The 13,858-nt window shown below is 43.3% G+C and overlaps 3 non-coding genes across 3 annotated transcripts; all 3 read right to left on the bottom strand.

Annotated features, from left to right (window-relative positions):
- Positions 1-6,452: 6,452 nt before the first annotated feature.
- On the bottom strand, positions 6,453-6,526 carry TRNAT-AGU. Its single transcript has one exon. It is a non-coding gene; the product is annotated as a tRNA-Thr (tRNA).
- Positions 6,527-6,883: 357 nt separating this feature from the next.
- On the bottom strand, positions 6,884-6,965 carry TRNAS-AGA. The gene has a single exon. It is a non-coding gene; the product is annotated as a tRNA-Ser (tRNA).
- Positions 6,966-7,339: 374 nt separating this feature from the next.
- On the bottom strand, positions 7,340-7,413 carry TRNAI-AAU. Its single transcript has one exon. It is a non-coding gene; the product is annotated as a tRNA-Ile (tRNA).
- Positions 7,414-13,858: the final 6,445 nt, after the last annotated feature.

Here is a 13,858-nt window from a genome sequence, read left to right on the forward strand (position 1 = left end):
AAAGGAAGCACACCAAAAAAATGGAAAAAGAAAACGAGTCCTTAAAAAGTACAAAAATCCACTGAAGAAAACAACTCCTTAAAAAGCAGAATTGCACAAAGGAAAAAGTTGGTACAAAAGCTAACTGAAGAAAATAATTCATTTAAAATTATAATTTAAAAGATTTTGCACAAATAAAACAAATATATCCAAGATTAGAAGGAAAGCAAAAAATTGGGGAAAGAATTTATAGACAGTTTATCAGATAAAGGTCTCATATCTAAAATATATAAACAACTTTGTCAAATCTATAAGAATATGAGTCATTCCCCAATTGTTAAATGGTCAAAGGATATGAACAGTTTTCTAATGAAGAAATAAAAACAATTTATAGTCATATAAAAATGCTCTAAATAATTATTGATTAGAGAAACAACCTTAAAATACCATTTTATGCCTACCAGATTGGCAAAATGATAGAAGGGGAAAGTGACAAATATTGGAGAGGATATGGAAAAGCTAGGACATTAATTGATTGTTGGTGGAATTGTAAAATGACCCAATCATTTTGGAGAGCAATCTGGAATTATTCCCAGAGTTATTAAACTGCCTATGTCCTTTGGCCCAGCAATACCACTACTTGGCCTATTTCCAAAGATGATTAGGGAAAAAGGAAAATAATTTACATGTTCTAAACTGTTTATAGCAGCTCTCTTTGTGGTGGCAAAGAACTGAAAATTGCTGGAATGCCCATCAATTGAACAAGTTGTGGTATATTATTGTAATGGATACTACTGTGCTCTAAAAAATGACGAGCTCAATGATTTTAGACAAACATGGAAAGACCTGTATGAAATAATTAAGTGTGAAATGAGCAGAACTAAGTAAATGTTGTATACAGTAACAGGAATATTGTTTTAAGAATGACTTTGAGCAATTAAGTTATTTTGTCTATTATAAGTATCCAAATTAACTATAGAGGACACAGGAAGAAAATGCTATCTGCATCTAAAGGAAGAACTGATAAATAGGATTATGTATAGAACAATTTTACATATAAATACCTATGCGTGTCTAATGATAGCCATCTCTAGGGTGCGGGGGAGGGAACAAAGATTAACAGAAAAAGAAGTAGAATACTTAACCCCATTTTAGAAAAAGAAATGGAACAAACCATCAATGAACTCCCTAAGAAAAAATCCGCAGACCCAGATGGACTCACAAGCAAATTCTTTTTTTTTTTTTACAAGTAAATTCTACCAAACATTTAAAGAACAATGAACTCCAATACTATATAAACTATTTGGGAAAATAGGTGAAGAAGGAGTGCTACCCAATTTCCTCTTATAACACAAACATGATACTGATACATAAACCAGGAAGAACCAAAACAGAGAAAGAAAACTAATTTACCTAATAAATATTGATGCAAAAATTTTAAATAAAATATTAGTAATGTGGGATGGAATTAGGGTCAAATTGATCGTGAGTCGTCCCAAAAGAATTACAAGACTCAGTGACTCAGTTTCCCAAGTCTTATTGCAATACTGTGAGTGAACACAGGGAGAGAACCAGAAAAGTGGAAAGGTATCTCTCGAAATATATTAATAGTATGGATAAATTAATTATCAGTCTCATTATAATAATCTCCACTTTAGGGAGGTACAGGGGAGGGCCTATCCTAATTTGGACTTCCTGGGGTCCTAAGCCAACCCCTGAGGCGGTACCTTTTTCCATGGAGGTGTGTTTTGGGGGTTTATGTGTCATTAAGGTGAATCTGAGGACAAATTTGGCCTTTTCTGCACACGTCACTTTTTGATTCCCATGTCCAGTTTCAAAATATCTTCATTTATCAGTAGAATTTCTATACCCTGGGGCAGCTAGATGGTGCAGTGGATAGAGTACCAGCCCTGGAGTCAGGAGGTCCTGAGTTCAAATTCGGCCTCAGACACTTAACACTTACTAGCTGTGTGACCCTGGCCAAGTCACTTAACCCCAATTGCCTCACAAAAAAAAGAAAAAAAAGAATTTCTATACCCTGTCAGTGAATCATTGTTATAGTAAAGGTCTTTTTGACCTGTCTCTTTATGTTCCTGTTGTGAATGGTGATTAATGTGGGTAAGAGAACCTAGGTCCTGACTTGTTTCCCAAATATTAAGTTATCCATTAACTGGGGTCTGAATCCCTCTTAGAGCTCATATCTAAATTAGAGCTTGGGTCTAGGTTTTTCTGTTAACCCCTTTTTTGCCTTCTCCATCATTAGCAAGGAGATTACAGCAATATATCACCAGGATAATACACTATGACCAAGTGGGGTTTATACCAGGAATGAAAGGCTGGTTCACTATTAGGAAAACTATCAGTATAATTGACCATATCAATAACAAAACCAACAGAAATCATGATTATCTCCATAGATTCAGATTTCACAAAATACAGCACTCATTCCTATCAACCAACACCACCAACAAAGACTAGGGACCATTAACCATTCATAGCCATTAATATTCTTAGATGATGGGACACCTAGAAACCAGATCTTAAGTAAAGAGATAGCAAGAGACCTTCTGGCTCTGACAAGTTTAAACATGTGTTTAGGAACATGCGCAAAAAGGACCAAATGTGTCCTTAGGTTCACCTTATGATGCATAAACCCCAAAAATACACCTCCAAGGAAAAAGGTACCCGCCTCAGGGTTTGGCTTAGGACCCCAGGAAGTCTAAATTAGGATAAGACCTCCCATGAACCTCCCACAAGGAGGAGATTAAGATAATGAGGAGATAACCTACCTTTCTCACTATAAATATAACCATTTTCATCCCCCTATTTGAGATACCTATCTCCATGGTGCTCTCCCTGTGGTCAGCAGTCTTTCAATAAAACTTGGGAAACTGAGTCACTGAGTCTTGTAATTCTTTGGAACACCTCACAATCAATCTAATCAATTAAACCCACCCCCCACATCAATTCTACCTCAATTAATTTACTTATTCAGTCTCATACCAATGAAACTACCAAAATTAGTTTATAGAGCTAGAAAACTAATAAAATTCATCTGGAAGAATAAAAGGTCAAGAATATCAAGGGGTCGGGGGAGCAAAGGGGGAGTGGGGGGAAGGCTAGCAGCACCAGATCTCAAACTATATTATAAACTGACAATCATCAAAATTATCTGGTACTGGCTAAGAATCAGTGGTAGATTAGTGGGATAAATTAGGTACACAAGACACAGTAGGAAATGACCATAGTAATGTAGTGTTTGATAAACCCAAAGACCCCAGATTTTTGACTCACTATTTGACAAAAACTGGTGGGAAAACTGGAAAACAGTATGGCAGAAAGTAGGTTTAAGCCAACATCTTACACCATGTTCCAAGATAAGATCAGAATAGGTACATGATTTCTGTTTTATGTTTAATAAAGTTTAAATAATACCATAAGCAAATTAGGAGAGCGAGGAATTGTTTACCTGGAGAAGGGATGAATTTATGACCAAATAAGAGATAGAAAGCATTACTATATGTAAAATGAACAATTTTGATCATATTATATTAAAATTTGTTTCATCAGTATTGCACAGCAATTTCATGATGGCATGTTTGCACAGGTTCTGGATAATGCACAATGTTTTTGTGCTTTCCCAATCACAAGTGGAGTAAGGCAGGGTTGTGTCCTTGCTCCCATGCTTTTTAGTTCCTGTTTTCAGTAATGTTGTTGGACACCTTCAATGAGGACAGAAACAGCATCTAGGTCAGCTACCTTGATGACAGTAAATTATTTAACTTGAAAAGGCTACAAAGCCAAGACTAAAGTGGAGGAAGAATTGGTGCATGACTTTGTTCACAGATGATTGTGCACTCAATAAAGTCTCTGAACCTGAGATACAACAGAGTATGGATTAATTCTCTGCTGCTTGTACTAATTCTGGCTTTACAATTAACACACACACACACACACACACACAATACAGGTTCTCCACCAGCCAGCACCACATCATTCATACATGGAACCATACATGGTGGTTATAGCAAATGGAGAAATTTTGAATGCTGTTGCATGCCCCTTATAATAAATGATATCTGTCTTCGAGAGTTGCTTCACGAAACAAGCGCCAGGTCCAAATGTATTCTATCAAACATCCAAAGAAAAAATAATTCTATTACTAGACAAACTACTTACAAAAATAGGAAAAGGAGCGATGCTAACAAATTCCTTTTATGCTACAATGTTTTCAAGGAAAGGATTAAAATATATATAAAACAGAGGAAAGGATGGGGTTCCCGTGAATTTCACTTTCATATGAAGAGGAAAAAGAAATTGAAAATATACAGAAAGCTAAGTGTAAAAACAATTACATTCAACTGGAATAGCAAAAAGGAAAAAGATAATTGTTAATTGATGGTGGTAGCAGAAAGGTGGGTTCCTTTCTCCACCTTCTTTGAGGATGGCTGCAAGGACCTTGAGACAAACTATACCTAAGATGAGCCAGGGCAATACTGGCGTTCAAGAAGTGTTCATACTCCAGAATTAGGGCTTCCCCTAAAACCTTTGAGACCATGGATCACCCTATGCTTCATTTCATATTATCATGCTACAGGTGGGGCACCCACCCCTTAAACTTCCTTGCCCCTAGATCTGGTCTTGTCACCCTGGCCAATTCCTTTGGCCTTCAAAGTCATCCACAATCTCTGAATGGACCACTTTTTGTTTCCCGAACACTGGGCTCAGATTTTACTCTGTCTGGTTCCTGCAGTGACCCTCTCCTTCCCCTTCTAACTTGTTGAATTGCTGTCCAATTCAATGGACACCTTTCCTCATGAAATTTTGGCTTTTTCCACCCACTGAATGATCTTCTTCCCCGGACTCCTCACTCTCTCTCATCCTTCATATGCAACCTGTCGTCAAATTCTGTTGTTCTACCTTGCCAAAATCTCTCATCCTCTTCTCTCTGACACTGCCACAACTCTAGTGTAAGCCATCACCTCCCATCGAGACGATTCCAATAATTTGATTGTCTTCCCTTGCAGGACTGACCATGGCGCTCCCCTAGTCAATAAACTCCAATGGCTCCTTAAGGTCAACTAAGAACCCCTTTGTTTGGCATTCGAAGCCCTTTATAACCCGTCCCCTTCCGTCTTTTCCAGTTTTCTTATACCTTACTCCCCTCCACCTATTTTTCTCTTTCTTTCTTTCTTTCTTTCTTTCTTTCTTTCTTTCTTTCTTTCTTTCTTTCTTTCTTTCTTTCTTTCTTTCTTTCTTTCTTTCTTTCTTTCTTTCTTTCTTTCTTTCTTTCTTTCTTTCTTTCTTTCTTTCTTTCTTTCTTTCTTTCTTTCTTTCTTTCTTTCTTATTTTTGGTGAGGCAATTGGGGTTAAGTGACTTGCCCAGGGCCACACAGCTAGTAAGTGTTAAGTGTCTGAGGCCGAATTTGAACTCAGGACTTCCTGACTCCAGGGCCGGTGCTCTATCCACTGCCCCCCTCCACCTATTTTTCAATCCAGAAACACTGGTCTCCCCTGACAGAAGACATTCCATCTCCTGACTCTGGGCATTTTCCCTGCTTCCCCCACCTTCTGCCTAGAATGTCCTCCTTCCTCCTCTCTATCATACAGCTTTTCTGACTTCCTTCAAGTCTCAGCTAAAGTTCCACCTTCCACAAGAAACCTTTCCAGGTCCTCCTTAGTCTTAGTGCCTTCCCTCTGACATCTCCCCCCAGTTTATGCCGCCTAGATCTTGTCTGTACCTACTACTAGAGCGCCACTGAGTGGGAGAAACAGAGATTAAAAACAGAAGCAGAAGAGAGACGGACAAATTGTTGCAATAGTCAACTAGTTGGTGCAGTGGGTAAAGCGCTAGGCCTGGAATGAGGATAGAGCTGCGTTCAAGTGTAACCTCAGAAGTGTATTATTTCTGATTTGAGGGCAAGTCCCAAGATCTTTGCTTCAGCTTTTCCTCATCAGTCAGGAGCCCTTCCAGGGTTGGTGAGAGGATGAGATGTATTAAAAGAAAGTACTCTGCTAAAAACCTTTTTTAAAGGGCTATAAAAATGGTGATGATTATTAATGTCTTTTATTAGACAAAGTCCAGAAAGCGGTGAGTGGGAGGCAGACACAAAGGGACAGAGAGAAGCAAGCGAGCGAGCGAGCAAGCGCGCGCACATACATCGCACCCTCACCCTCACCTGACCCTCACCCTCACCCTCACCCACTCGACAACTGCCCTCCTCCCCAGTTTGTCAGTCCCATGGATTGAATGGGGGCAGATTGGCTTGCGACAGCAGCCAGGCACATTCAGGGAAACAAGAGACCTGTTTGCGAGGAGTTTGGGCTTCCTCCCTAGGTTAAAAAGTGGGAGAATGGGAGGGAAGGATAGAAAGACGGGGGTTGGACAGGGATAGAGAGATAATCGAAATAATTAATAAAGAACAAGAATTAGAAACGCGGAGTTTCAGAGACAAAAACCTCACCCCCGGCAAAGGCACCGCTGGGATTCGAACCCAGGATCTCCTGTTTACTAGACAGGCGCTTTAACCAACTAAGCCACGGCGCCAGGAACTGAAAGCTCTCTCCTAGAAAATCCCTACAAAGGATGTGGATTGGATAACCAGTTGCTCCTATTCTACAAATCCTTCGGAGCGTTGGCCACCTCGGCGGCTTCTCTCGCTCTCCTGTTCCTGGCTACTCCCTCCTTCCCTTCCCCTCTCTCCGCCCCCCTACCTCTTCCCCAAGAGTCTATTTTAACCCTTCCCACTTCTAAAAGGTCACGAGTGGAGGGAAAGCTTTGCCGAGGCCTACAACCTCAAGGTCCGAAGGTCACGAGCGGCAAGCAGGAGCGCTGTGGTAGGGGGTCCGTTTGTTCGGGTGGGGCGCCGTTGCCCCGGTAAGGATGAAGGAGAAAAGGAAAATGCGTAGTCGGCAGGATTCGAACCTGCGCGGGGAGACCCCAATGGATTTCTAGTCCATCGCCTTAACCACTCGGCCACGACTACCATAGCCTCACTATTGTCTCCCCGGCTTTTCTTAATCTTTAACACTACGCCGCCCACGTCCCGACGCTGAACCCAAGGCGTCAGAAGCCCTTGGGCCTACCCTTTCCCCCGCTCTGCCCGCCTTCCCCCTCAGCTCTTGGCTCCGCACAGGTTTAAGCGAGAGCATATTCCCCGAGCCCTCGATTCCCCGCAGCGCAGAGTTTCTCAGGGTCCGAGACCTGGTGCATTCCAAGTTCAGCGAACCTTTGTTTTAGTGGTTGGGGCGGGGAGGAATTCGGATGGAAGATTTTAAAATACAGAGGCGGTCGACCAAAACTCTTGGGGAAAACTTTTTGTAGACAAAAGTCGACAGCACATTGTTAAAGTAAAAGCCGTGGCCCGTACGGGGATCGAACCCGCGACCTTGGCGTTATTAGCACCACGCTCTAACCAACTGAGCTAACCGGCCCACCGGAGAGCCGTGTGAAGAATAGCTTATTTGGCGCGACCGCGGAATGATGAAATCTGAAATTACCAGATTCAATCGGCTGCCTGGAACTTCCTGCAGAGCGAGAAACAGAGACTAAGACCCTCCCTGCTGAGAGACGGAGGAAATAGAACCCAGAAAGGGCCTCGTTGCCTCGGGAGCTGCCTGCACCACTATGGGATTGCCTGCCTTCTTCAAGCGCCCCAGCAGCCTCATGGGCGCCTTCTTCATTTCCAATCCCTAAACAACAGGCCCCCTGGAATCCTCCCCGCCCCGTCCCCCTACGCACATCTCTCATCTCTAAGTTGCTTGCAGGGGTGGGGGGGCCTGTGCCAATGCAACTGTCATCTCCATTTGACAGATGGAGGAAGAAAAGGTTCGGAGGGTGTGCCCAAGGTCACGCGAGTCAAAGCTAAGCCCGAGATCTCCAAATCCAGCGCTGGGCCGCCTCTTAGCTCCGTCTCGTTATTCCCAAGCCTGCCTCTTTTGTCTCACATTATTTGTCTCGCATTGTCCTGGGTGTGCATCCGCCATCACTCCGCGATCCTAGGAGTCCTTTTTCTCCTGCCTCTTCAGCAATGTGGAGGACCAAGCCACACATGCTCTCCCCGCAGGAAGCTCTTAGGAGATGGTTGGGATAAACAGACAGTGAGGGTGACGATGGCGAAGCGAATTGATTTGTCACACTGAGCCAACGGCAAAGCCAGGAGAAAGTCTTTTTCATCCTCCTCCACACAAATGAGAGGAAATCACGACTAGTTTTCAAAACGGACAGTCAAGGAACCAGCAGAAATATTCTATGTTAAGGACTGATGAAAAAAATACACGCTTCATGATATCTCTTAAGATAAAGTGTGGGAGGGGGGAGAGAGTTCATTAGCCAACAGACAGCACATTATGCGAAATCATCTGAGAGAGGTAGCTCTTCTCACCAAGGCCAACACCTCCATGTGTACCATGTGTACGCCTTACCCATTTCATCTGCTTCTTCTGTAAATTGCTCCTATAATTAAACCCTCTAATTTCCGATCTCTCTCTACGAGTTCCTTTCCTACTCAGTTGTCTTCCCTTGATTCTTTGAAAAAACACGTACCTCTCTAGAGCTTACCATGCCCTTCAAGCTGGCATTCTCTCCTCCCTTTCACAGCCAAAGTCCTTTAAAAAAAACGCTGTAGGGGACAGCTAGGTGGCGCAGTGGATAAAGCACCGGCCCTGGATTCAGGAGTACCTGAGTTCAAATCCCGCCTCAGACACTTGACACGTACTAGCTGTGTGACCCTGGGCAAGTCACTTAACCCTCATTGCCCTGCAAAAAAAAAAATGCTGTATATACTACTTGCCTCACTTCCTCCTCAATCCTTTGCAATCTGGCTTTCCGAAGTCATTCCTCAACTGAATCTCTCTCTCTCAAGCAAAGATAAAGATCTAATTTAATCCTCAAATCTGATGGCATTTTCTCAGTCCTCATGCTCTCTGCAATATTTGACATTGACTAGACTCTACTCCTGAGTACCCATCTGATAGTTCCTTCTCAATATCCTTTGCTGGTTCACTTCCCATATCACTCTTCTAAGTAGATCTTCCTGCCTCACCTCTCCGTTTTCAATCACTTCCCCTCATAGGAACCAATGGTTTCCCTAAATAGATCTATGTCCCTTGGCTATCCAATACATCCCAGTGGTTCACTATTGCCTCAATGACCACATATTAACTCCTGCTACCTTTTTAGCATTCTCCTACCAGATCCCTTCAATTCCTCAAATATCCTGTGTTGTTTAAAACTCTAAATGTGGGTTCTAATCTGTCCTCCCCAGTTTTGGGGGGAAACTGGCTAAAAATCAGTGATAAATTCACCGAGTTTAGGCTTTTAAGGGTTTATTAAAAGATATAAGAGGGGCAGCTAGGTGGCGCAGGGCAGCTAGGTGGCGCAGTGGATAAAGCACTAGCCTTGGATTCAGGAGGACCTGAGTTCAAATCCACTTAACTAGCTGTGTGACCCTGGGCAAGTCACTTAACCCTCATGGCCCTGCAAACAAAAAAAAAATCTATAAGATAGTAAAGAGAGAGAAAGATTGAGAACAGATTTCTTATAGCATGGAAATCCCAGCCTTCCTAAGCTCCCACATGAAGTCCTGCCACCAAGCCAATGTCTCCAACCCAAAGAGGAAGTAAGCCCTCCCCCAGGGTCAGCTTCCTATTTCATTCTCCTCCCAGAAATGGGAGGCTCAAGTTGATTGGCTTGTAACTTTGATAGACAGTACCCTGGAGCAAACCTCATTTCCTGATGCCAAGGAACTTGACCACATGGTTTGCCTTCAGACTCCTTCTTCTCATGGCAGAGCTTTCCTACAGTAACTCTCCAGTAGGTGGCGTCACTCCAGTTGTTACACTCCCTACAAGAAGCCTTTCCTAAAGACCCTACCTGCTGGTGCCCACCATTCCCAAATGATCATATATTTATTTTGTACACAACCTTAATATGCTATTTTTTTTTGTTTTGGTGGGGCAATGAGGATTAAGTGACTTGCCCAGGGTCACACAGCTAGTAAGTGTTAAGTGTCTAAGGTCGGATTTGAACTCAGATCCTCCTGAATACAGGGCTGGTGCTTTATCCACTGCACCACCTAGCTGCCCCCAATATACTATTTTTTTTTTTTTTTTTTTGTGAGGCAATTGGGGTTAAGTGACTTGCCCAGGGTCACACAGCTAGTAAGTGTTAAGTGTCTGAGGCCTGACCTGAACTCAGGCACTCCTGAATCCAGGGCCGGTGCTTTATCCACTGTGCCACCTAGCTGCCCCCCAATATACTATTTTTAAGAATTTTTATTTTGGGGGCAGAGCTAAGATGGTGGAGGAAAGACATTAAGCTCACAGGGCTCCTGATACAATAACCCCAAAAATAGCAATAAAAGAACCCTTGGGGCAGAAAAACACACAAAAATACGGGCTGACAGTTTTCTCCAGCAATAGATAGATTTCAGGGGGCCATGCTGGGCCACAAATAAAACCTAATCCCGCAATCAGACCAACACACCAGACACCGGCCAGAGGAATTTGCCCCAGTGCCTCAGAATGGGCTGCAGCACTGGAGTCTTCTGGAACCAAGCACGCAGTCAGTCGGACTAAATGGCTGGCCTGGGGGGGGGGGGCGGGGGGGGAAGTGCAGGGGTACCAGTGGATTGGGAGGAAGTATTCGATGGTCCCACCCCAGCGGGCAACCAGGAAGAAATCCTGAGTGGCAGGAGACCCAAGTCGGGGAGGGGAGCAGAGGAGCAGTCTCATTGGAAGCTGAGAACCACACCACAGAAAGCTTTGCTGGTTGGTTTCTTAGTGAAGAGGCCTGAGGTTATCTCCGGACCTGAGAACAGGCCAGGTGAGATTAAAGCCTGCCCCCCCTCAACCCAAAATACCTGGGACCCTCTGAAGCTGAGAATAGGAATGGAGCCGAGAAGCAGCCCCACGTCCCCCTCCCACCCCCACCCCCCAGTGGAGAGTTTAAAATCAAATGAAAGGCCAGGCAGGCTGAGAAGAAGCCCAACCATCCCCTGGGCCACACTGTAGCTTGAACAGTGTGTCCTGGAAGCAGTGCCACACTTAAAGAAGGAGTTAAAAGACAAGAAATAGTAAGCCAGGATGAGTAGGCAGAGAAAGCAGAAGACCATCGAAAACTTCTTTGGGGGTGAGGTAGACCACAATACAACCTCAGAAGAAGAAGATAATAACAGGGTCAAAGCTCCAACATCCAAAGCTTCCAAGAAAAATATGAACTGGTCTCAGGCCATGGAAGCTCTCAAAAGGGACTTTGAAGAGAAAGGAGGAGAAATAGAAAGAAGATGTAGAGAAAAGGAGGAAAGAATGGAAAGGGAAATGAGAGCGATGCAGGAGAGTCATGAGAAAAAAGTCAACAGTTTGAAAAGCCAAATGGAAAAGGAGATTAAAAAACTCTCTGATGAAAATAACTGCCTAAGTATGAGGATTGAACAAGTGGAAGCTAGTGACTTTATGAGAAACCAAGACACAGTAAAGCAAATCCAATTGAATGAAAAAATAGAGGGCAGTGTGAAATATCTCCTTGGAAAAACAGCTGACCTAGAAAATAAATCTAGGAGAGAACATTTGAAAATCATTGGACTACCTGAAAACCATGACCAAAACAAAAGCTTAGACACCATCCTCCAAGATATTGTATGGGAAAATTGCCCTGATATTCTAGAAGCAGAAGCTAAAATAGAAATTGAAAGAATCCACTGATCACCTCCAGAAAGAGATCCCAAAAGGAAAACCTCCAGGAATATTATAGCCAAATTCCAGAACTCCCAGGTCAAGGAGAAAATACTGCAAGCAGCTAGAAAAAAGGAATTCAAATACTATGGAGCTCCAATAAGGATAAAGCAAGATCTAGCAGCGTCTACATTAAAGGACCGGAGGGCATGGAATATGATATTCCAGAGGGCAAAGGAACTGGGACTTCAGCCAAAAATCACGTACCCAGCAAAACTGAGTATAATTTTTCAGAGGCAAAAATGGGATTTCAATGAGAAAGGTGTTTCAAGCATTTGTGATGAAAAAACCTGAACTGAATAGAAAATTTGACTTTCAAATACAAGATCCTGGAGAAGCATAAAAAAGGTAAACAGGAAAAAGACTTCATGAGGGATACTAAAAGATCAAACTGTTTACATTCCTACATGTAATACTTCCTACTTTGAAATCATAAGAACTATCTCAGTAAGAAATTCAGGGGCAGCTGGGGAGTGCAGTGGATGGAGCACCAGCCCTGTACTCAGGAGAACCTGGGTTCAGGTGTGACCTTGGACACTTGACAATTGATGGCTGTGTGACCCTGGGCAAGTTGTTTGGCCCCAGTTGCCTCACCAAAAAACAAAACAAAACAAAACAAAACAAAAAAATTCTTCACAAGCAATTCACAGAAGACAGGGCTGAACTGAATATGAATGGATGATATCTGTAAAGCATTTATGTTCTGTTCTTTGTAGGGCAGACGGGGAGGGGTGTCTTATGTCTGGGGCTGGATTTGGGCTTGGGGGGGCCTCCTGGGTCCAGGGCTGGTGCTTTGTCCACTGTGCCACCTAGCTAATCCATGATGACATCATTAAAATAGGGTTGAGGTGTAGGAGGAATAAACTGGGGGAGGGAGAAGGGGAGAGAAGGTCTGGAGAGAGGTATTTCACATGAAGGAAACAAGACGAAAGCTTATGGAGGAGAGTAGAAGAGGGGGAAGGAGTTGGGGAGTGAGTGAACCTTAATATCATCAGAATTGACTCAAAGGACTAACATACATACTCAAGTAGGTATAGTAATATACTTTTGCCCTGGGGGGGGGGAGAAAAGAGGGGGAGGAGAAGGGAAGGAGGAAAGGGCAGATTGGGGGAGAGAGCAGTAAAAAGCAAAACACTTTCTTTCTTTTTTTTTTTTTGCACGGGGCAATGGGGGTTAAGTGACTTGTTCAGGGTCACCCAGCTAGTAAGTGTCAAATGTCTGAGGCCGGACCCGAACTCAGGTACTCCTGAATCCAGGGCCGGTGCTTTATCCACTGCGCCACCTAGCCGCCCCTCTTTTTTTTTTTTTCAGGCAATGGGGGTTAAGTGACTTGTCCAGGGTCACAGAGCTAGTAAGTGTCAAGTGTCTGAGGCTGGATTTGAACTCAGGTACTCCTGAATCCAGGGCCAGTGCTTTAACCACTGCGCCATCTAGCTGCCCCAGCAAAACACTTTCAAGGAAGATGAAGATGTTCTGCATTACTACACCAGTATGACATATTGAATTGCTTGATCTCATAGGGAGGGTTGAGGAGAGAGGGAGGGAAAAAAAAAAATTTAGAACACAGAATTAGCTCAGGGACCCTGATCTCATTGGAGTGGGCTCATGGAGGGGATAGCTTTCATACCCAATTGGGAGGAGCAATCTATTTAACCCTGCAGGAAAATAGGAGGGGAAGAGGACAAGGAAGGAAGGGTGAAAAAAGGGAGTGCAGAGCAAAGGAGAGGATAGTCAGAAGTAAGGCACCTCTGAGGAGGAATAGGTAAAAAGAAGATAGAGTAAATGTCATAGGGAGTGGGATGGAGGGAAATAGTTATGATAATTGATTATAATGGCAAAATGTATGGTACCTACTTTGCTGGGCTTTTGTGAAGAAGATTCTCTGTCAAGCTTAAGGTACTATATAGAGGTTGTGATGAACAGGATGCTATCAGGAAAACCTGGAGAGACCTACGTGAGCTGAAGCAGAGTGAAATGTACTGTATACAAAATAATAGCAATAATGGGGGATGATCTGCTGGGAAGCATGTGGCTGTTTTCAGCAAGGCAATGATCCAATGTAACCCTGAGGGACGTATGAAGATTGCAGCCCATCTGCAGAGAAAGAACTGATAGTATCTGAAAACAGATGGAAACACATTTAAAA

This window comes from Dromiciops gliroides, chromosome 4 (genome assembly GCF_019393635.1).
Source record: "Dromiciops gliroides isolate mDroGli1 chromosome 4, mDroGli1.pri, whole genome shotgun sequence".
NCBI classification, from domain to species: domain Eukaryota; kingdom Metazoa; phylum Chordata; class Mammalia; order Microbiotheria; family Microbiotheriidae; genus Dromiciops; species Dromiciops gliroides.